Below are 23963 nucleotides of genomic sequence, written 5' to 3'. Positions count from 1 at the left end.
GAAATTCCTCATCCAGCGAGTGTATGAAAATGGGTCGCCAATGTTTACAGAGATTTATAGCACTTGTAAATAAATACTGGTTCCTTTCGGCTCTGAACAACGATAACCAGTTTCCATGCTTAGATAGGGACACATGTTCTTCAAATCTAAAAATGATGGTCGTAGGCTGGATTTCAGGCTTTCGATCTAGCTTACAATCATCAACTAGTTTGCAACTGGATCATGGAATTTTGGCTCTTTGACATCGCAACACCACTATAACAGCACTCAGCCAACAGATTCATGTCGGGTTCATGAGGACTCTTCTCTGTGCAACATCATAGGCATATATTCAGTCTAGGAGAATCCTCTCAACACTGTCAATCAACTGAAGCACGAACAGATACGATTACCCTTTTTTCTTTATATAAAAACTTGGGCTTTGAAGCATTTCATTACTCTCGATCAACTCTTCGAGGTCATAAGCCAAACGCTGAAGTCCACCAAGATTTACACACACACAGGTTTGAAACCAAAGGAGGAGCCCACAAAGGGGACAACATATACTCAATGCGTCATACCCATCATAATAATATTTAATGGCCCGCACTACTTCAAGACTAGAAAGGGAATATCGTGACTGAGTCAAGGTGGCTCTTGAACCAGCGCACGAATAAGGGGGACCGACCTTCAATCCACATCCCAATAGAGTAGGTGGTGATTATTATTATCTAGTAAAGTGTTTCAATACCTCCTGCTACGACTTCCATACCAGCGAAAGCTTAAAATGTTGGAACACGTTTTGCTGGCATTGAATTACCATCATTACTATGTGGAGGTGTCCATAATGGAGAGTCTGGCTTGGAGTATAGAGCAACGCCTTCTAGGGGATCTAGGCTTCTTCAATGTTCGAAATGAAGTTAGGAATTGCATACGTGATGTCTTTTCCTTGCTTGCCTTTATAGTATTTTACCAGATTTATTTGGAATGGACTGGACTCTGGACACAGAATTCACTAAAATTAGCGGCCAGAAGCAAACGACCATAACAAAAGAAAACAAAGTTGTCAGACAACAGACAAATCCACAATCTCTCTACAATCCCTAGGATTTCTCAGACAAAGCAAAGCTCCCGAGCGAGAAACAACGAATTTTTAAACTTAGACAAAGTAATATGTTAAGCTCACATATTACTTATGCTTTAGTTTTCATCAAAACCAATGCAGGGTTGGTAAATTGGAAGCACAAAGACATTTAGAAGCACTCAGATAAAACAGGTAATTTCACAATGACAGAGAAGCCAAAGGATAGTCGACATCAAAAGAAGTAACGTTCAATGCAGAATACAATAGCGCCCTCAGACAGGTCATTGATAAAAAATGAACGTTGTCTTCTATAAGCGTTTCACTGTAAAAATTGTTATGGACTGTCAAGTGCATTTGGTAGCCAGCAACGGTGGGCAGAGACGTTATTTACAGGCCTGACAAACAAAAAAATAGGCTCCAACAGAAAATTGAAACACTGATAGGAATAAAATAACGCATAAAGTGTGGTTTGGGAGTAGGGACCATTACTTTTTTGTTTGTTTGTTTGAATTGATTTACAACACTGCATGCAACACAGACCAACGCTATTCAAGGAGAAGGAGAATCGACAAAGCTGAGGAAATGTCAGGGTTGACAGAGTTCGCAGGGTATAAAACCTAACACATAAATGGTAAAAAGAAGACTACACAATTAGTGGTTGAGAAACCTACTGAGAAGGCCACACATCATGGCTTTGGTACCATGTTAAACACATACATGGCGGAGGCAATATAAAAGATAAGCATGAGATTGTTTTTATTATTTGACAATGATATACATTTATAGTACATTTGTGTGACCGTTGGGTTCCACATCAAGGTCTCTTGGACTCTCATGGCTGTTCACATTCTACACCAACCCATAGAGGATTAGGTGTCCAACATTTTCCCTATGGTTCAGGTGTTTCTAATTCTCTATTCTTCTTTGGGACTACAATTAGTTGTATTCTGTTGAATTTCTAGGAGTTTTGTATTTTCTAAGAAGGTTCTTTTCCTAGGAGGCGTAGGAGGCTTTTCCTCCTATGGAGTCTGTGGCCACCCCAAGCTTGGGTTTACTTGTGACTTAGAGAATTTTACATAGGTAACTTCATCATATTCATAATAACTCTTTGTTGTGTGTTGATATTAATGGTGTTTTGGTATTATGTTCTCTTTTGTTTATGAATTGCCATCTCCTTTTGGCATTGCCTAGTCATATTTTGCAACTACCTATTGGCAAAAAAATCTTGTGAGAGTGAGGATTTTGGAAAACATTGGACAAAGATGTAATATTTTAGCATAAATGAAAAAATTTTATTTACAATTTTTTTTATATGTATAAATCTGTCCATCCTCCCACAAAATATGTGATCTCAATAAGATCATATAACCTTCTAAATATAATTTGGTTTCTGGTTTAGCCATAACCTTAAAAATATATTATTATTATTATTGATTACACATTTTCTAAAATATAATAACTTTCACTAAATCAACATATATATTATAAATATAAATATCTATCATTTTACACTCTAACAATAACTTTATTAAAAATAATAAAAATAAAAATTATGATATATTATCAAAAAATTATAAATAATTTTTAAAATTCAAATAAATAAATAAATAAATATATATATAAACTACATATTTAATAATAAATAATTATCTAAATTATTTATAATATATTATCTAAATAAATTAAAACCATTCTTTACATATTTAATAATAAATAATTATCTAAATTATTTATAATATATTATCTAAATAAATTAAAACCATTCTTTATATATGTATATACATGAATATGTTATATGTATTATATATTTTTATTAAAAATCACAAAACATAAAATTAATAAAGGTTGTGTCATTATTTTTATTAATTTTAAGGCATCTGAGTCATAAATTATAAGTTATATGCAAAACCATCTCGTCATACAGTAATTTTTCTAATTTACTAACTTTTATATATATATATATATATATAAATTTGCTTTTCATTTTTTTTTTCTTTAATTACCGTACATTTTACAAAACATAAAATAAAATAAAATAAATTATAACTTCACTAAATTATTTTTAAAGTATATATTGTTTAGCCTGGTCCAATACAATTTCATTATAGTTTAAGCCATGTTATACCTTCGTTGAAGATATAAAAATGGGAAAATTTGTGTTCTCAAACTGTAATGCTAAGTGGAAAATTAATGTTGTAAAACCCCAAAGCTAACTTTCTCTGGCGCTTGCACAGTTACCACCCAGGCATTGTAACCAGCGAATTCCATGCCTTAAGCTCCGCACTACAGGGCTCGAGGACAATGGACAGATATTTAACACGCGCACAGGCTTTAGGCTATGAATTTGTTCAGGCAATACAATTCACGTGACAGAGACGTCATTGTAAACTTTGTCTAGGTAAACGGTAACAGACACGATGAAAGAAGTGGGCTCGCAAAGCCACGAACGCAGGGAACAGACTGTTTTTCCCCCTCGAAAATTAGGGAAATTCTAGTTATATTTTAATTAAATCTCCATGAATTTTTCTAAATTTTGGTTATAGTGGTTAATTTTAAATATTTTAGGTGTTTTCTAGGTTTTTGATCGTGCTGCTATAAATAACATAATTCAAACATTTTCCACTATCAAAAACACAATTCAAGCATTGCCACTACATGTTTTTTTAAAATTATTTGCCCAAATTCCAATTACTTTTGATTGTCCGGACAATTCTCTGTAAACTACTCCTTTTACACAACTCCAATTCCTCACCTCCGTAGACGACTTCTTCCACAGAACTCGATGCCTGCAACTCCCCCAATGATACCAGTGTTTCCATATTCAGAAGTATTTCCATATTTGGAAGTTCTTTTAACTCAAAGCAATCATTAACATTTAGGTGTCAAAAATTTATCCACTGCGCCAATCCGAGTATGTTTTTCACCTTCACACATCGAACTCAATACCAACTGAACCTCTCAATGTCTCAAGAGTAGGCAACTCTTTTTAGTAAAGGCCCCTGAAAATGATAGTCGTTAAAGCTTTTTCAGTTGGGGCAGCTCCCATATGCTCTTCAGTTGCATACATGTATCTATCAACAACTCCTCCAAGCAGTTACAAAACACAAACATCATGGTGATATTAATAGCCACTAAACACACAACCATTGGAAATAATAGTCACTGGATACACATGCGTTTACACAACAAATTTCAGTTTACTTGAACATCCATTACAACAAATTCCAGTTTACCAACTGGTGATGTTGTAAAAATTTACACAAAAAAACTTCAATTTACCTGTCATTTTTATTTCCACAGTAATGTTTCTAATGTGTCGTTTCACACTTGAAGAACCTTTGAATTCTTCATGGAATCCAGTAAGGCATGGAAGAGTACGCACACTCTTTCCAGTGGAGCCATACAAGATTTAGAGACTGCACTCTCCTAAGAATGCATTCGAAGATAGAACATTCGGTATCAACAAGTTCTAACTTCCTCATCTGAAAACTGTCAAATTCATCATCTTCATGATATTCACTGAGAACCATTCTAAGTTAGCCCACAGTGGTAGCCATTCTGGAAGAAAGATGGCTATTACATGTTTTTTTCTTGCAAAATTATCAAACACCAAAAAAATTGAAATTTGAAAAACCCATTCTGCAAGAATGATGGCTATTACATGTTTTTTTCTTGCAAAATGATCACCCACCAAAAAATGGAAATTTGAAAAACCCATTCTGGAAGAATGATGGCTATCACATGCTTTTTTCTTGCAAAACGGTCACCCACCAAAAAATTGAAATTTGAAAATTATATAAACGATTGAAAGATGGACTACAAATCATCAATGAGATGCTCTGTCCAACGGCAAAGACGACAGGAGGACGAGACGCGACAACATATCTCCGCATATGTCAAGCGGTTTTCTTTTATATATATATATATATATAGTTTTCATATATATATATATATATCCCAAAAGAAAAAAATTGTCCAATCTTTTATTTATGGTAAAAAAGTGGGTGCATTCTCTGTGTTTTTTTTCCAGTCTTTACGTATTTGTGTCTCGTAACGAGCCTCGGCATGGCTCGGAAAAAGTGTTTAAAGAAAAAAATTGTCCAATCTTTTATTTATGGTAAAAAAGTGGGTACATTCTCTGTGTTTTTTTTCCAGTCTTTACGTATTTGTGTCTCGTAACGAGCCTCAGCATGGCTCGGAAAAAGTGTTTAAAGAATTATTGATCTATGGAGCACATTGTTTGTTGAGTATTTACCGACTAAAATTTAACATATTTAAGTGTAAAAAATGAGTTGTTACTAGTTTTTGTAATTTGACTTTATTATTTGAGTTAAGATGTTTATTCTATAGTTTAGAATGAGGTGATGTTCTACAGTTCAGTATGAGGTGATGTGTAGTTTGTCAGTCAGTCTATGCTCATTTAAAATAAAAATTATGTTATAAATAAAAAAATAATGTTGGTTATAATTAAAAAGAAATGAATATGTTATAAAGTAATTAGAAGTAAAAAAAATGTTTAAATTTTATATTTTTCAAAATATTTGATTAAAAGATTTAAATAAACTATTTGAAGATATATGTTAACTAATTTATGTCCATATCAACTTCATATATATCTATATATAAAAAAAATAAAAAAAATTATGGTTAAATTTTGTATTTGACCTTTTATATATATATATATTATTTAGCATTCAAAAATATAATTTAAACAATGAAAAATAACACATTTTATTTTGCACTCTAAAAAAATTTACAAGTGAAGAAATTTGATCTCTCTGCTCATATTAGATCCGTACATAAGATGGATCTATGCTGGATGAGCCAAGAAACTCATTCTATAGCCCAATATGAGGTTATGTGTAAATAGAAAAATAATGTTGACTATAATTAAAAAAAAAATGAATATGTTATAAAGTAATTAAAAGTAAAAAATGAGTGAATGAGATGTTTAAATCTTATACTTTTCAAAAATATTTAATTAAGAGATTTAAATAAACTATTTGAAGATCTATGTGAGCTAATTTATGTGATATCAACTTCATATATACCTATATATGTAGAAAAAAATGAAGTTTTTATGGTTAATTTTTTTAAATTACCCTATATATACTTTATTTAACATTCAAAAATATAATTTAAACAATGAAAAATAACACATTGTATTATGCACTTTAAAAAATTTGCAGGTGAAAAAATTTGATCAATTCCACTCATATTAGATTTGTACTTGAGATAAATCTATACTTATGAATAAAAAAAATACTAACTATCAAAAAACACTAAAAGAACTAGTTAAAAAAAACATATTGGAAGATCAACTGCCGACCATTAGACTTTTAAAACATATTGGAAGATCAACTGCCGACCATTAGACTTTTAAATCACGTGAACTTATGAGAATGCCATCTTGGAAAACTTAGTAAAGAATCTTCCCATGTGGAACATTACACCCTTGTTTTGAAAACGATATCTGCCCGTAGTCAAAAGAACAAGCTCGAAAAGGATGATCAATTATAGAATTAGAAAAAAACAAATTGCTTAAAAGATTAAAATATAATTGATAATGTTGTTTGTGTGATGCTTATGATTATGTTTTTCTAGATTGTGAAGACACGGTTGAAAAATAAGAAATAGGAAAAAATATTTATTTCGCAATTTCTATTCTGAAAATAATATATAATTTTTCAATTTATTATTGATATTAAAAATTAAAAATTATTAAAAATTTAAATATTTTTTACATTCTTATTTCAATTTATTATTAATATTAAAAATTTAAAATTTAAAATTTAAAATTATTAAAAATTAAATTATTCTTATTTCAATTTATTATTAATATTAAAAATTTAAAATTTAAAATTTAAAATTATTAAAAATTAAATTATTAATAATTTTAAATTGAAATAAATTTAATTAATATTTTATAAACTTTATTCTAAACCTAATTGTTAATTGACTATTGACTCCCCATACTCATTTCGGGATGAAAAATCTTATTGAAATCTCATTGAACATGGAATCCACGTGAACTTTTTTGGGATCATGCATTTAATGTTGATTTTCTTTTTGATACTATGGATAAAAAAGGTTCAAATTTCCCTTTTTTTTTTTTAATATTATATAGGTTGCCTATAATGATGATGCAGGAGTTGATTAAGAAATATTTATTTATTAAAAAACAAATTATGAAATTTATTTAAATATTTAAACGTCTTTCAATGTAATTGGCATCCATTATTACAATATTTTATAAAATTATGATAAGAATAATTTATTTAAAACTCAAATCTATTAACCAAAATGTCTTATTTAAAACTAAAATCTATTAACCAAAAAGTTAATTAAACAAGGATTGACAAAACTTCCCCAGGAGTTTCCAAAAGTGTTGTGCTTTAAATCGTCCTGACGGATAAATAGCTTACAGAAAACGGGAAGTGGAGCGTTAAACAACGTAAATGTTTGTCGTCTTGGGGTCAGGTAGGTCAACTAGTCGGGACAGAATTTTTACGCCCATGACAGAGTTTTGTGACGTAGTAAGAGATGGGAAAATTTTGTCCCAGATATTGTTTTTGCCCGGACATTATCAACGAAGTGAAAGAAATAAACATCCGGACAAATATTTGGGGTACAGGACCGACAATTGATAAATCCCTGTCTGGGAGGTAACTATCCGCGGGGTTTTATAAAAAGTCAATTGAATTGCAGTTTACAAATGAGATGTATGGGTAAATTTTGTGATATATAGGAAAAGTGAAATGTTATTTTATCAATAATATAATATGTATATATAATTGTTTTGGTAAATCTCTCACCAGATTATATTATCTTGTATGGCCAATCTTTCACTCAATTATAAAATCTTGTAAGATCTTGGCAAATCTTTCACTAGTAAAATTTTGGTAAATCTTTTATTAAGTTATAAAACATTGTGAAGTCTTGGCGAATTTTTCTATAAAGTATAAAACCATATGATAATAGAAAAACATATTCATTAAACTGTGATATAATAATTTACATGTTTGGAAAAAAGAAACATAATTTGTTCTTCCTATAAACAATGTTGCAATCTTCAGTAGGCGTTCTTACTGTACACTCTTGCATATCCCTCTATCAATTTGGATGATATTTACTGTACACTCTTGCATATCCTTATATCAATTTTGATGATATTCCACTGCAAAGTTCTTGTGTGTTGATCTTGACCACCACTTTTATCAAGCTAGGAAAGATCAATCTTTTCACTGATTGTCCTTGACTAATCCATTTCAATATATATTGGTCTTGTTAAAAAACAAGACCAATCATAAGAAAAAACCTTCGAAAAGACTTCTCGCCTCCAGTGAAAATGAAAGTGGGAGTTACATGTTTCACAGATTCCATCAATACTAGTTTAAAACTAAAATACTACCATTTGGTTTAGAAGTCGCATGAAAATATAACAGGACCTATCAAATTAGGAAAATTCTCAAGGATAAGTCCCTCTACGAGCTCTACATAGAACAATCAAAACAGAAAACTTGGCAAGATGTAAAACATAAAGGAAACTCTTTAAATGAGTTTTATTAAGATGACAACTGTAAAAGGTACTAAATAACAATAGCTTTGTCTATACTAAAAATTTCCATTGGTAAATACTTAACATACAGGAAGAAACAAAGAAAACAAGATGCACATCAAATTCCTAAAGGACTAAAGTTGTTCCACAAAGATACCAAAGCCCGAGGACAATTTTTTTAGGAAAAACCCAAATGGAAGTTGATTTGGCCATATTTGTGTCTACATTAAGAAACTTCTATTACTAACAAAGTTGAATATCTCTCTTAGATTAGATCTATAAGCAAGTAATAAAACTTTAGAATAATTCTGTAAAAATTAGAAAAGAGGCGTTGTCGAGGATAACTAAGAAAAAATCCAAGGGCCAAAACATTTTGGAATGAGTTGCAGGTGAAGAAACAAGTACATGGAATTGACATCACAGGCATATAGTGATTTATATATGCCAAAAGAGTTTACGAGTCTTGCTGAGAGCAAAATCCCACTCAAATCAATGTAGAGGAAAGAATCTTCCAGAAGTTGTAGATGCAAAAAAAGGCATCAATGATCAAGTCCCTAGCATCAAGTGCAAAAAGCATTGATGCACTCAAGCAAATCACTTGAAATGGGGAAAAGAATTCCTTACATTGCATTTAAATGGGCTCAAGCAAAGCACATTACATTCATACTCAACCAAATGGCCACAGGGGTTTTCCAAAAGTGTGGACAATAACAAAATTAGAATGAAAGAAGGATTGTCAATGAATTTTAGCTAGACTTCAATAAGAAGATAAATTGGGATGTATGCACAATGAAGAGACTCCAAGAAGATGGAAGGAAATTATATCACTCAAGGAACAAATAACACCAGTGTTGTTATACAAGCGTGAGGGATGGGAACAAAGAACTACTGGAGAAAATGGAGGAATCATATTGAGATACATGTGAAACATTTGATGACAATTTTCCATAAAATATAGGTAAGGACGCCATATCAAATACTTCTCACAGAAATAGGATTATGCCCAAGGAAGATAATATTATGTAGATAAGTTGTAAAAGCTACAGGAAAGAAAAAGATGACCAACAAGATCCACTGAGAAGATTTCAAATGAGTAAAATACATTGGACCAACAATGTAAGAGGTGGTTCGATAACTGGTATATAGCACAAGAAAGTTGTCTGGTATATAAATAGGAACTGAAAATAAACATACAAGAATGTTGTAGTAAAGGTAAGAGGAAAAGAAATCCCAAGAGAAAGCAATAATGCTAAAAGCATAATTTCATCTGCAGGGAGAAAACAAAATTCAGGATTACTTGAAACTAAATCTCCAATGGAGAGAAAACCAAATTTTGACCTAAATAAACACCAACTCACACTTATTAATACATGAGATAGGAAGATGGAAAGAACTCAATGGACATACGAAAAAATGACAACATTTCCTACTGAATTGTGGTGCATATAACTACATCCAGAAGGGAGCAAAAATAGAGATCAACAGTTCCAAGGCAACATTCTAGGGGCACGTGTAAATAAACAACCAAGAGAGCCTCAAAGATTTACCAAAAGTCTTTCCTTTATACGGTGGAATGTTTCATCAGTTCTAAGCTTTTCTTTCCCATAGCATAGTTTTCGTCATTGCCATTTTAGAAAACTTCATTTCCACATTTTTCCCATGTATAAAATATAGTACATGTGAGATAAGAAAGTTACAAAATCATTGTATTCAAAGGTTAATCACTTTTGTATTCAAAGGTTAATCACTTACTGTCATAGAACTTGCTTTAATTTATCTGTCACGAAAAGTGGCTTTTGAAAAGTGTATTTGTTGTAGCCAAAAGTCCCCATAGTCAGATAGATACATTCAACTTCATGGGTTTGAACCTTTCACTGAAAGTAATTGAAGAAATGCCATGGAAAACTCAAAAATTTCATGGCAATTTTATAGGACTTAATTTTATCTATCTACCAGTGAGAAGTGACACTCACAACTTGTAGTTTCTAAGTCAAAGGTTCACAAGTTTCTAGTGATTCAATCAATGTTTCTAAAGTTAGTATTCACTAATTGAAAGATATAAACCAACTTAATGAATTGATTCATTCTTCCAATGAAGATCTAAGTATTATAGAAGCCATACTATAAAACAATATTGTCTCTCTACCCTTGTATATTAAAAGCATATTAATGGTCTCTCAATAATAGTGCATGCTTTAGTAAGGAATTCAAAATAAAATCAATACGTAAGGTGAGTTTTGGAGTTTAATTTAAAAAGTTCAAATAAACAAGACAAGCATGCATGTTAAGATATTAAATTGTTTACCAAATCTAACAATATACACAAAACAAAGTGATATACTCATTTCCAATAACATTGATATAACAAATAGAATTGATGACTTTGTTATTTGAGCTATACAATTTTTTATGGAATGACCTTATAGATTTATAGGGGAAAAAAACTACATGCCTTGGAAATATCCCCCACACATCATGGTACTCATAACGTACTCAATTTTCCTTTAGAGAATGGTAGTGGTGAGAAGTTATATTTCATTTAGTCACTACCTACTTCTTGACAAATTTGTAGCCAAGATAGTTGACAATTACAATGCAATCTAAGAAATAGTATGTTTACTTGAAGCATCCATGAAATGTAGTGAGGGGGATTCTTTTAAGGCTGATAAAATGTCCTTTTTTGCTTAAGGAGGTAGGTCCAGACAATCCATACCATTACTTGCCAAGTCAACAACCTGAATGTCCAAAATAAGAAACATATGTAGGTTTACATTTAAGAGCACAAAACAACACATGTCCTCTTCAAATAAAGGTTTGTTTAAATGAATTACTTGTTGAATCCAATGGATTATTGAATCCAAGTTTTTATGCTTTATCATTAACTGCACAATAATTTGCAGCATTTCAACAATGGTCCCTTTTACAAGTGCTCTAGGACGAGGCCAGTCCAATTCATAAGCCTAAACAATAAGAGATCATCCCCAGTGCAAAGAACTTTAACAAATGTAGAGTCTATATTTCATGTTTTCAAAATCTCTACAACACATGTCCAAACACTCCAGAAAATAGTACCATGTCTTGATCTACTAGAAGATAAATTTTCAGTGCTAGTGTCCAAAGTGTTTGGTCTTGAATTTTCTTTTACAGATTCCAAATTTGTTTTTCCATCCTTCCCTACAACCCATATAGCAGAGAGAGTAGCCTCATCCTTTGAGGCTTTCACAACGATCCTTGAGAAGGGACCCTCACCCAACCTATTCATGTCTAGTGATCCAGTCATTATTTGATCTCCTTTCAAGTTCTCTGATATAGGCTTTTGAGAGTTGTTTGAAATAGACTCGTTACTCTCTTTCCTTGAAGGGCCTCTAATATCTTCCAAGGGGTTCACTATAAAACCACCATGCATGCCTTTATGCCTTCTATTATCTAGGTTATTTTTTGTTCCTCCAAATTTACTCAAGGATGACATATCATATGTTGCAATTCTTATGGCAACATATCTTCCATAACTTTTCCTCCAAAACTCAGAGCTTAAAAACATTGTACCAGAGAACTTACAACATATACTTTAATATACCACCTTCAATACTAGAATTAGACAACCTACCTGTAGATACAGCTAGATCCCGAGCCATTTCATCAACAGTCCATTCTAAACCATGAACCCTTGATTCTAAGGATCACATACCTTCTTGTGAGCTTCCTATAAAATTCTAGCACAAAATAAAAAAATAAAAATTCAATTACCAGAGATTTCAAAGACAAGATACTACAAAAGAAATTAGGTAAAGGTGCATTTCACAAAACTCTAACTACAACAGTGATAGTGCATTTCTATTTTCAAAGGTTTTCCATTAGTGTCATGGTATGCACTCACATACAAGATACAATATCAGTTGTTATTAAATAATTGTACAATCTCCATTGGTGGAAACTATCTTAAGGAAGAAATGAGGGATGAACATATCATCATAGCAGAAATGTTGTCCTCGTATTCTATGGAAAGAAGAGCCTAAAAACTTAATAGAGGATGTTCCCGGGAAACGATGTGAACATATAAACATTCAAAACAAGGAAACACACAAGATATTTCAATCTATATCAATAAAGAACATAGGTTGCAATATGTGAAGGAAAGAACATAGGTTGCAATATGTGAAGGAAAAAACATGTTAAGTAATGATTGAACAGATGATGTGAAACCTCTTTCTTGTGCGACTTGCAAGCCAACTCATGCATAATGATCATACATAATGCAATGATGGATCGTTAGATCCAGAAAGAAGCATAATCATATTGTATGTAGAACAAGAGAAAAGGGAGATTCAAAACAAATATAATGCAGAATGGTGAAAAATATCTACTAGACATCATCCAGGAGGATAGAAAGGCTAAAACATGCTAGTATATGGAGGGTTACTAGAAAGTTGCAAGGTGAGGTTAGTGCAATAACGTATGTAGCCCCCATTTTCCATTCTCTACTTAATTTTGGGTGGTAAGAGCATGTGTTAACATGAGAAAGAATGTTAATAAACCAAAAGCAAGAACCATAAAACAAATGCAAGGTTAGCTTACAGTGAAAATGAGTCATGACTGAAAATATAGACCTGCAAATTAAAATAAAAGTATTATGCAACATGTGCTTAAAATCCATGTGATGACAATGGACATTTTTTCTAAACATAGATTCAAATTGTACATTGAAATCATGCATCCGCAATTTCTATATACCATACAATCCTGCTGCTAATATATTAGACTGAAGTCAACGAGGATTACAAACCCAAATAAGGACACAATTAGAAACCAAATCTCAGTTTTCATGATGGAAAATTAACAATGAAATATTAAACTCAAGATTCGATGGTTTGTTAGAGATTTCCAGGCAAGATATTATCAACAGAAAATCAACATTTGAAAACGAGGTGGCATATTTTTGGATATAGATGGTAGAGATTTTCAAGCACGTATGTTTATATTTAAAATTTGGATATGTGCTAAATAAATATGAGGTATCACTAACAATTTTGGTCTTCATATCTACTTTATAGGGTTTTTCAGATCCTTTTACAATCAAATTCTAGAAGGAGTTAAGACCATATCTTCAGGGAGATGCTTCAATAAGATAGTTCTAACATGATATTTATGAAAATGAAAGATGTTGTGGAATGGTAGATCTTTGGTGGGGAACTTAATTGGAGATTTTGAGAAATATGGAGTTGAGATACAACACCACAATAGACCAAATGACCTTGGGTTTGCAATGGGGCATTGAAATATTATTAAGAATTTCACCAAGGATTCATTCGCATTGTGACTTGCCACCACTGAAGGGATAAATTTTCAAAGGAATGAGACTGGGTGCAAGTCTCGGGCGTTTTTGATAGAATAATTAACTATCACACCCAGAACCTAGCCAAAGAAATTTCACTCTATGTAGTCCCATGTGCAAATGATAGCATAGTTGCAAGTAAATAAAGGAAGAACCTATAATCAGCTTCAGAAATGATATATATGCCCTTTAAATGATATAATTTCATGTTTCTCTTGTACTCACTTTTCATTCATTTCATTTCTTATAAGGAAGCTCTTTGCACCCATCTCTTTTGCTTGGCTATTATTATTTGTTGTAGTTACTAATCTCTCACCTATTTTGGTATTTAGTGGACATTAATACAAATTTCAATTTAAGGGAGAGAAGTGTTGCACCCTTGCCATGACAATTAGTCATTTGAACAATGTTGCAGCAATAAATTATTTTTCTCTAAGCCTACCTTCCATTGATAATGTTGGATGCCATGTTGAGTTATATTTTCATCACATGGTTCCTGTTACCACAAAAAATGATCAATATTTTTTGGCGTGTCCTACTTTTAAACAATGAAAGGAAGGCATACTTAAGGATAGACCTAGGAGCATTTTCATGGTAATTTGAACAACAAATCAACTCAAATATGAAGTAGTATAAAATGATCTCATCATAATATGTTCATGGTGATTAGCTATCTTATAAACACACCAAGGGATTGTAGCAGGTCACTTAAAGGGTTACACAACTTCTACGAAATTTCTTCAAAATAATTTGTGGTGTTAGACAATGCTCAAATATGCATATTAATTTGTTTACAAATGTGATAAATGTGAGAAAATTGGGAGATCTGCACAGAAAGATGAGATTCCATTGAAACCTTTTTAACTCAATTACCATTTGGAAAACAAGAAACTCACCTTGTCAATACATTTCCTATCCAGGCAAGAAGAATAAAAGCTAAATATGTTATCATTGCAATTGAATTCTTAACAAAGTAGGTTGAAGATGAATCTATCAATTCAAAAGATGAACAAGACTAATTACCTCCTTCTATGTGGAAAAGGCATCTTAATTCAATCAAGGTTCCTTTACTGACTCTTCATTTTCTAGGGTTTTTCTTATGGGATAACCTACTTGTACACTTATGTTTATCTGATTTTGTTTCCTGTTGCTCTTGTACTCACTTTTCATTCATTTCATTTCTTGTCTTGGTGATATTTTCACCCATCTCTTTTGCTTGGATATTATTGTTAGTTGTAGTTACTAATCTCTAATATATTTTGGTATTTAGTCAACATTAATACAAATTTAAATTTCTAGAATATAGTAATTTTTACAATTTAAATTTTACATTCAAGATTTTGTCCTCAAGTTTTAGGGATGTCTCACTTTTCCATACAAACACAAAAGAATATACCTTATAAGCACACCAAGGGATTTTAGTAGGCCACATAAAAGGTTACACAACTTCTAGGAAGGTTCTTGAAGATAATATGTGGTGTTATACAATTCTCAATGATGTCCATTAATTTTATTTAAAATGTGATAAATGTCAGAAATGGGGAGATCTGAACAATAAGATGAGATTCAATTGAAACCGTTTTAACTTAATTACCATTTGGAAAACATTAAATCCACTTTTTCAATACATTTCCTATCCAAGTGCTTTGGAAAAACTCTAATAATATGGTAGAATTTCTATTCCATTAGAAGGGCCTTATCCTAGAAAAATATTTGGGCATATCCTTAACCTTAATTACATAGGTGATTCCAATTTAATAATGGCCACACCCATAAAATGATAAGAGTGTCTTTTTGGAGCTCTTTCTTGATACAAGGTGTGACAAATATGCACTAACAGATCTATTATGGGACTCTAACGAAAGAATAATATATATCCTCACCATAGGCTCTATAATTTTTGTGACTAAAGTTACAACTACATATGTTGATAACTCCCCCAAGGTCCTTTGGAGCACATATCAGTGAAGGAGTTCTTGAAAAATCACCTTGAGTTTTTGGAAGGATATATCCCAATACCCACTACAACCAAGACTTCTATGGGGATGGGATGTCCCGTAGTTAGGGTGGATATGAGTGACAAGTATGATATGCAAGCCACCTTAAGGACTACAAGGTTAAGATTTCAATTCAAGGTATATATAAGGGGTAAATATTCCATATCAAATCTTCTTGTGAAGAGCATGCAACCAATGATCAATCTCCAACAATTGGACATCCCATCTTTAGTGAAGTTTATTTCTTAATCCAATAATGAAATGATGATAAGGTATAGAGAAAGAGAGGAGCATATGTAGGATTTGTAGCTTCAAGACCCATAACTAAAACAATAGGTGGAGAATCTGGGAAGGATAAGGCCACATTAATTCAATAGATGGAGGCAATGGATAAAAAGGCATAATGGAAGGTGAAAACAAGTTCAACCACAAATGCTTTAGTCAAGAAAATGATAGATAATATTTTCTTCATTAAGTATTTAATTTAAGAAGTAATTTATGGATTCTAGGGAATTAGGTTTAAGGTCTATGAAATTTTATGGCTCATGGAGGATGATCTAGTCACATATTGGAGGAAGTTCTATAGAATATCCCCCATGGTAGTCCTCCTTTTGCAAGAGGATAGAAGTGCAATCTATAGATTTAATGCAACAATGTCGTAGATCAAATAGATGAGGCATGGGTTGATAAATCTGGAAATGTGAGTGTAGAGCCTATGCCAAAATTCTTCTTTCAAGGATATACCACGTATCTTGTCTTATTATAGTTTCACGAGATTTATATTGTGTAATGAAACCACCAAAAAAAGTAAGAATGTTTTGCATAAACTATATCATGAACATGTTACATAACAACTCAGGAGTCTCACACACATGATTCTTGATCTTTCTCCCAATAACTATATCAAAAATATTGCTGTAGATTTTTTGACTGAGGAAAGTTGAGAACATATTGGAAAAAGCAAAAAAAGGGTTTCCTAGTGTGCTCTTATACATATTTATGTCTTGGTTATCATATTCAACCCCTTTTGACCCCTTCATTGGTCCCTCTTTTTGTCTAGGATTTCTTTGACCAACAATAGTTGGAGCATTGTGGTGTAGTTGTAAGTTGGAGAAATTGCCACACACACAACCCAGTTTCTATCCTGTATGGAGTCTGCACATGCTCAATGCCAAAGTAGTCAAGGTCAGGTGCAAGTCCTCAACGCATTTCCAAGTTGATTACAAATACCTTGGACTTTTACACCAAATAGAGTAATAAATAAATAAAATGGAGAAATCGTAGGCAAACCCCCTTGCAGATGCAACAACCTTACACATAAATGGCTTATCCTAATGAAAAAATAAATGTTGCATATGCATAAAAAAATTACCTTGTTATTATTTCCTCAAATTATTCCTCGTCCTCAGTTCTATTGAAGAATGTAACTAGTGTTTGGTCTTCATAATTGTATTTGAGTCATAATTGAATATATTTTTCAAAAGAAAGAAAAAGAAATTTTATTATTAAAGGAATTAACTTACTAAAGTGTGGGTTTCATGTTAGATCAAAGTCTCCATTGAAGACTTCTAGGTTTTATGTCAAGTGTCCTTGTCCATGTTATAATGTAAAAGGCCCTTCTTGGGCTCTATTTGTCAAAGAAGAAATTTATTTTATTGTAAAATTGGTCAATTAGGCCTCCTCCACCAAGTTGGCCTCAAAATGGACAAGTCAGCCTAAACACGGGGGTAGAAGCACTATATAAAGGCAACAACTCGACCTCATTTTTCACTCTCACTCACCAAGTTTGATTTGCAATAGTTGGGGCAGTAAAAAGTTTGAAATTCAAGGAAGAAGGTGGAAAGGGATAGTGAAGGACACAAAGGTCTATTTCAAGTACAAGAAGTCGAAACTCTCTCTCTCTCTCTCTCTCTCTCTCTCTCTCTCATATGTGAAGCTTTCAAGTTGTTGAAGGGGCCAAAAACTACAGTACTAAAGATGGGTTGAAATTATGTAGCTGGGGTCAAAGTTTTGTAAATGGGAAGCCAAAATTCTGGGTTGTTGTTGGGTTGAAGCTACTGGATAAAAAAATACTACTAAATAATCTTGGAAGGATGACTTGGTGGAGGAGGAAGGCTTGTTGGTCTAGGGGCTTGGTCTATCTCAATTTGAATTTATTGAAGGAAGAGTTATGACTGGGTTTTCCTTTATAAAACGGTTTTAGCCTTGACTGAGTGCATACATCTGGTGTCCTTGATCTTTGTATTTTGGTTTTGGTAATTTCTTGATGAACTATGATAATAGAAGAACATAAGAAATATAATAAGAATTCAAAAATATTATAAGTAATTATCAACTAGAGAAAATATTTATGCCATTCTGATTTTCTAACAAGTTCTTCAAACATAAACACCCATATGGTTTAAAATTACAAACAAAAGTACAACCAAAGAAAAATGTAATAGCAACTGCCAAACCCACGAAGCCTAAATGAAGCACAAACTCATTGCAGCCATAGAGGAGCTACGAGAAATATGGAAAAAGAGAATTTTCCTACTGAAAGTAAGTTGGAGAGCTAATCTCATCCAAGAAGACGGCCACCGTCTGACTTCGTCACTCCTCAATACAATATCCAATAAGAACTAACCAGATCTTTAGAGAAATCCTAGCCAGAAAATATCCATCATGGCTTTTTGTCTAGGGAATAGGTACCTTGCCTTTTGGGGACCTCTTCATCCATCTCATCTTCATCATGTATAGCATTTGGCCGGGAAGGTTCTATTTTATTAAGAAGTTTTTTGGTGATAATCACATCAGAATGCATTTGACGACGCGTTTCGAATGAGCAAGTGTGGTTCTATTTCCTCTTTGTTGTTTCCTAAAAAATGCAGTGAACAATGAAGTTCAGAAAAATAAAAGGAAGTCCATTGTTATGATTAACACGGATTTTTTTCTTCTCATATGGGGGTTTAGTTTTATTTCTTGCAAATATTTCTCATAGCCTTCCTTAAGAGGAATATATTGCATCCATGCTATTGGACATGATTATTTGAGTTGGAGAAATCTATGGGTGTGGTAGAAAATATTAGGGTCATTGTAATTGTATTTAGGGGTAAATAGGAGTATAATATTCATATTTGGGTCGAATATTTTATTTTCAAATAGCTTGATTACCCTAGCATGTCTATTACACCCATTTCCCCCAGTAGACATAACCACCTGTGTATGATGCCTTTAAAACAAATTTAGTTTCCTTGAAAGTTGTTATGGAGTCCTTTCATGAACAAAAAGAGATTTTGATCGAAGGGTTCCATGTCTTGTCACACTATCAAAAATATTTCGAATTGTTGAGTCACTTTCATATTGATAATTTAAAATTCAATCCTCTGCGTGGAGAAGATCAACTTAGTTTTCTTTTTTTTCATTTTTTGAATGGAAGATGCAGAGGTATGATATTGAGAAATTGATTGCTAGAAGTTATAATGGCATTGGTCTTTTCAACTATACAATAAAGGGAATCCTAGAGAACTTTCACTTGAGAATGTATAATTTCATCTTATTCCTAGAGAATTATCTAATTCTCAACAACAATTACTACTACCTAAGTATGATTCCTTAAATGAGGTGAGAAGTTGGGTGTATTGTATAGCTAGAGATCAACATGATTGCTATTTTCTACAAAAATGTTAAGCATGGATGTAATTGGACACTAGTTGTAATTCCTTGCTCGGAAGGATTTAAGGAACCTCATGAAACTCACAAAACATTTGTGCTTTCAATATAGAAAAGAAACACCATCAACAGAGCTATTTATGTGAAACGAATAGTAGCAACAAGGTATAAAAAGCTCATGTCATGCAACAAACTGCTAGACATACCTAATTATGCCCTCAGGAGGAAGCAAGTTCAATTTTGGAAGTTACTGCAGGAAAATCCTACAACCAGAAATTTTGAGGATTTCCTGTAGCAACCTATTTTCATATGAACTTCTTGCAATACATTTGCATTCAACTGAAGCTGCAATAAAAAATTTTGCAACATGGTTTTTTACCCATATAGAAATTTGAGGAACATGCAGAGGAAATTTCGAGAAAGTGCATAATGAGGAATTTATGGAATTTTTTTTTTTTATAAATTCCAAAAATTCCTATAGTTTGCAAATTACAAAAGAATATTGAAATTGTTGTACCAACACTTATGTTGGTCATGACAGATTCCTGCTCTTTTCTAATAGTCATTGGATGTCTAGAAATATCTTCAAACACCAACATGTGTGTGATAGTAGTTAAAAAATGATAAAGGAGGTATGGAAGGAAGCCAAGGTTACACAAAGTGACACCTTCAAACTTACCAACAATTTACAAAAGCTACATTTGTTTAAAAAAAAAATTAACAAGTGAAAGCAGCAGTTGTAAATTGTGATTTTTTTAAAAGTTTATAGATATCAACTACATGAAAGTTTTTTTGTTTTTTCTCTTTATAGGATTCAATTTGTTAATATTACAGCCTCTTTGTTCAACATCTTATGCTAGAACCAATTTTTTTTGCTATAAAGGCTTGTTCGAACATAGGATTCTAGTGGAAGGCTTTCTGGTTTTCCTATTATTTTCTTTTAGGTTGGTTGTAGTGCGTTGGTCCAAGAATCAATTTCATTTAATGATGATATTCTTTGACATAGTCAAACTCTGAAGACATGAAATATAGCTGCGAGAGAAGAATTCAAGTTGTTTTAGAAGGAATTCTATACAATTCCTTCTGTTCTAAGGAATTGTACAAAGAAAATAAGATGCACATCAAATTCCTAAAGGAATAAAGTTGTTCCAAAAATATACCAAAGCATGAGGACAAACATTTTAGGAAAAACCAAAATGGAAGTTGATTTTTCCATCTTTGCATCTACGTTAAGAAACTTCTATTACTAACAAAGTTGAATATCTTTTGAAGATCTATAAGCAGGTAATAAAACTTCAGAACAAGTATGTAAAACTCAGACAAGAGGCGTTGTCGAGGATAACTAAGAAAAATTCCAAGGGCCAAAACATTTTGGAATGAGATGCAAGTGAAGAAACAAGTACATGGAATTGATAACATGGTGATATAATGATTTATATATGCCAAAAGATTTTATGAGTCTTGCTGAGAGAAAAATCCCACTCAAATCACTATAGAGGAAAGAATCTTCAAGATGTAGTAGATGCACAAAAATGAATCAATGATCAAGTGCCTAGCATCAAGTGCAAAAGGAATTGATGGGATCAATCAAAGCACTTGAAATGGGGACAAGAATTCCTTACATTGCATTTAAATGGGCTCAAGAAAAGCAAATTGCATCCATACTCAACCAAATGGCCATAGGGAGTTTTCCAAAAGTTTGGACAATAATAGAATTAGAATGAAAGAAGGATTATCAATGAATTTCGACTAGACTTCAATAAGAAGATAAATTGGGATGTATGCACAATGGAAAAATTGCAAGCACATGGAAGGAAATTGTATTACATGAGGAACACATAACACCAATGCTTATATACAAGTGTGAGGCATGGGAACTAAGCACTACTAGATAAACTGGAGGAATCATATTGAGATACTAGAGAAACACTTGATGACAACTTTCCATAAAATATAGGTAAAGACTCTATATCAAACACTTCTTGCAGAAATAGGATTATGCCCAAGGAAGATAATAGTATGAAGACAAGTTGTGGAAGCTACAGGTAGAAAAATGATGACCAACAAGATCCAACAGAAGATTTCAAATGAGCAAAATACATTGGACCAACAATGTAAGAGGTGGTTCGATAACTAGTATATAGATCAAGAAAGTTGTCTGGTATATAAATAGGAGATAAAAACCACATACAAGAATGTTATAGTAAAGGTAAGAGGAAAAGAAACCCCAAGAGGAATTAACAATGCTACAATCATAATTTCATCATGTGGGGAGAAAAAGAAATTCAGGACTACTTGAAACTAAATCTCCAATGGAGAGAAAACCAAATTTTGGGCTGGATAAGCATCAAATCACTCTAATTAATACACGAGATAGGAAGATGGAAAGAATCCAATGGACATAGGAGAAAAGGAGCAACATTTCCTACTGAATTGTGATGCCTATAACTACATCCAGAATGGAGAAAAAACAGAGATCAGCAGTTCCAAGGAAACATTATAGGACCACGTGTAAATGAAACAACCAAGAGAGCCTAAAATACTTACCAAAAGCCAATCTAGTTGGGTAGCTGGGTTGGGAGACCTACCCATGGTGAAAAATCCAAATGACTAATCCAAAAATTCTTTGTACCACACATTGGATCATGGACCTTAAATTTGTTTTTCTTTCCTATATACAATGGAATGTTTCACCAATTCTAAGCCTTTCTTTCCCATAGGCTATTTGTCATCATTGAAATTTTAGCAAACTTCACTTCCACTTGTTTTCCATGTATCAAATTCAATACAAGTAAGGTAAATGAAAGTTACGAAACCATTGCATTCAAAGGTTAATCATCTATTGTGATAGAACTTGCTTTAATTTATCTTTCATGAAAGGTGGATTTTGAAAAATGTGTTTGTTGCAGCTAAAAGTCCCCATAGTTAGTAACGCAGATAGATACCTTCAACTTCATGGGTTTAAACCTTTCACTGAAAGTAAATTAAAGCAATGCCATGGGCAACTCAAAAATTTCATGGCAATTTTATAGGACTTAATTTTATCTATCTACCAATGAGAAGTGATCCTCATGAATTGTAGTTTGTTATGAAACCATCTCACAAAAAGATAGATAAGATAGATCAACGACTTGAAAATCAGCCTCTTCGAGGGGGAAACCTCCTTTACATTACACAAATGGACAATTCTTGGATGATACAAATGATAATACCTCCTTTCTATATATAGGAGTATAAGGGGTCATAATATAATCAGAGCCAACATAACAATAATAATGTAAGGGCACAACAATAACCATAGTGGGCTTCTATGGGGCACAATAATAACAATATGGGGACTACATGGGCACAAAAATATAATAAGTGGGTTGCACTAATAACAATAAGGGGTTACACTAGTAGTATAGGGACCTAACATGCCCCTCTCCTTCAAAAAGTGTTGTCCTCAATGCTTGAATAGTTCTGGATGCTTCTGTATAAAATTCTCTTCCTCCCATGTGGAATCTTCAGTGGGTAAGTTCTTCCACTTGATGAGATACTCTGAAATTGGTCGATTTCGTAGCTGTTGATTTCTTGTTTCAGTGACTGCTTCGGGGTCCAATATGATTTTTCCTTCTTTGTCAAGTTCTGACAATATTGTTTGAATAGGGATCTTCTGCAACTTTTGAATGAGTGCCCACACTTCTTCATCATTGTTCCATTCATCCTTTGCTTCGTTTATCTAATCTATTTGGATAATAGAAATGGAACAAAAAAATGTTTCCACATACTCATCCTTTCTTGAGAGTGGATCTGCAACAACATTTTTCTCCCCTTTTTTGTAGATGGTTTCAAAGTCATAACCCAACATCTTTGTGACCCATTTTTGTTGTTCTTCTAAAGATAATATTTGTTCTAAAAAATATTTAAGGCTATCATGATCCATTTTTACCTTTAAGTGCCTTCCCATTAGGTAGGGTCTAATGTTTGGAGGAACACTTCCTGGAATCAAATGAATAGCATGATCATGATCACGAATAGGTGGGAGGCCTTTAGGAGTCTCAAATACCTTGGAATGATTGTCCAAGACTTTTTGGAGATCTGGAGAAATAGATGATTTCAATGTGGGAACCTCTAGCGAACATAATTGTGCAATTATGCCTCGTTGTTCTTTCTTTAGAATCTTTGTCATTCCTTAGAGTTGATTATCTTTCCCAGTTTCCGTGCGATACCCCTTAATTCAACTTCCTTTCCTTCTGAAAAAAATTTCATGAAAAGTTCTTGAAAATTAAAAGCTATTGTACCCAAGGATTGTAGCCGTTGGACTCCTAGTACAACATCAACACCACCCATTGGAATGGAAAGCGTTGGGCTATTCAATAC

General features: G+C 32.6%; 1 pseudogene; it reads right to left on the bottom strand.

Moving 5' to 3' along the window:
* Positions 1 to 11167: 11167 nt before the first annotated feature.
* Positions 11168 to 12027, bottom strand: LOC149157593 (TORTIFOLIA1-like protein 1; annotated as a pseudogene).
* Between the last annotated feature and the right edge of the window lie 11936 nt (positions 12028 to 23963).

This window comes from Pinus tabuliformis, chromosome 5_2, assembly GCF_031772625.1.
Source record: "Pinus tabuliformis cultivar Carrire ecotype Pingquan chromosome 5_2, CPIR1, whole genome shotgun sequence".
Taxonomy (NCBI): Eukaryota; Viridiplantae; Streptophyta; class Pinopsida; order Pinales; family Pinaceae; genus Pinus; species Pinus tabuliformis.
Note: the sequence above shows the minus strand (reverse complement) of the source record. Positions and strands in the feature narration are given on the sequence as shown.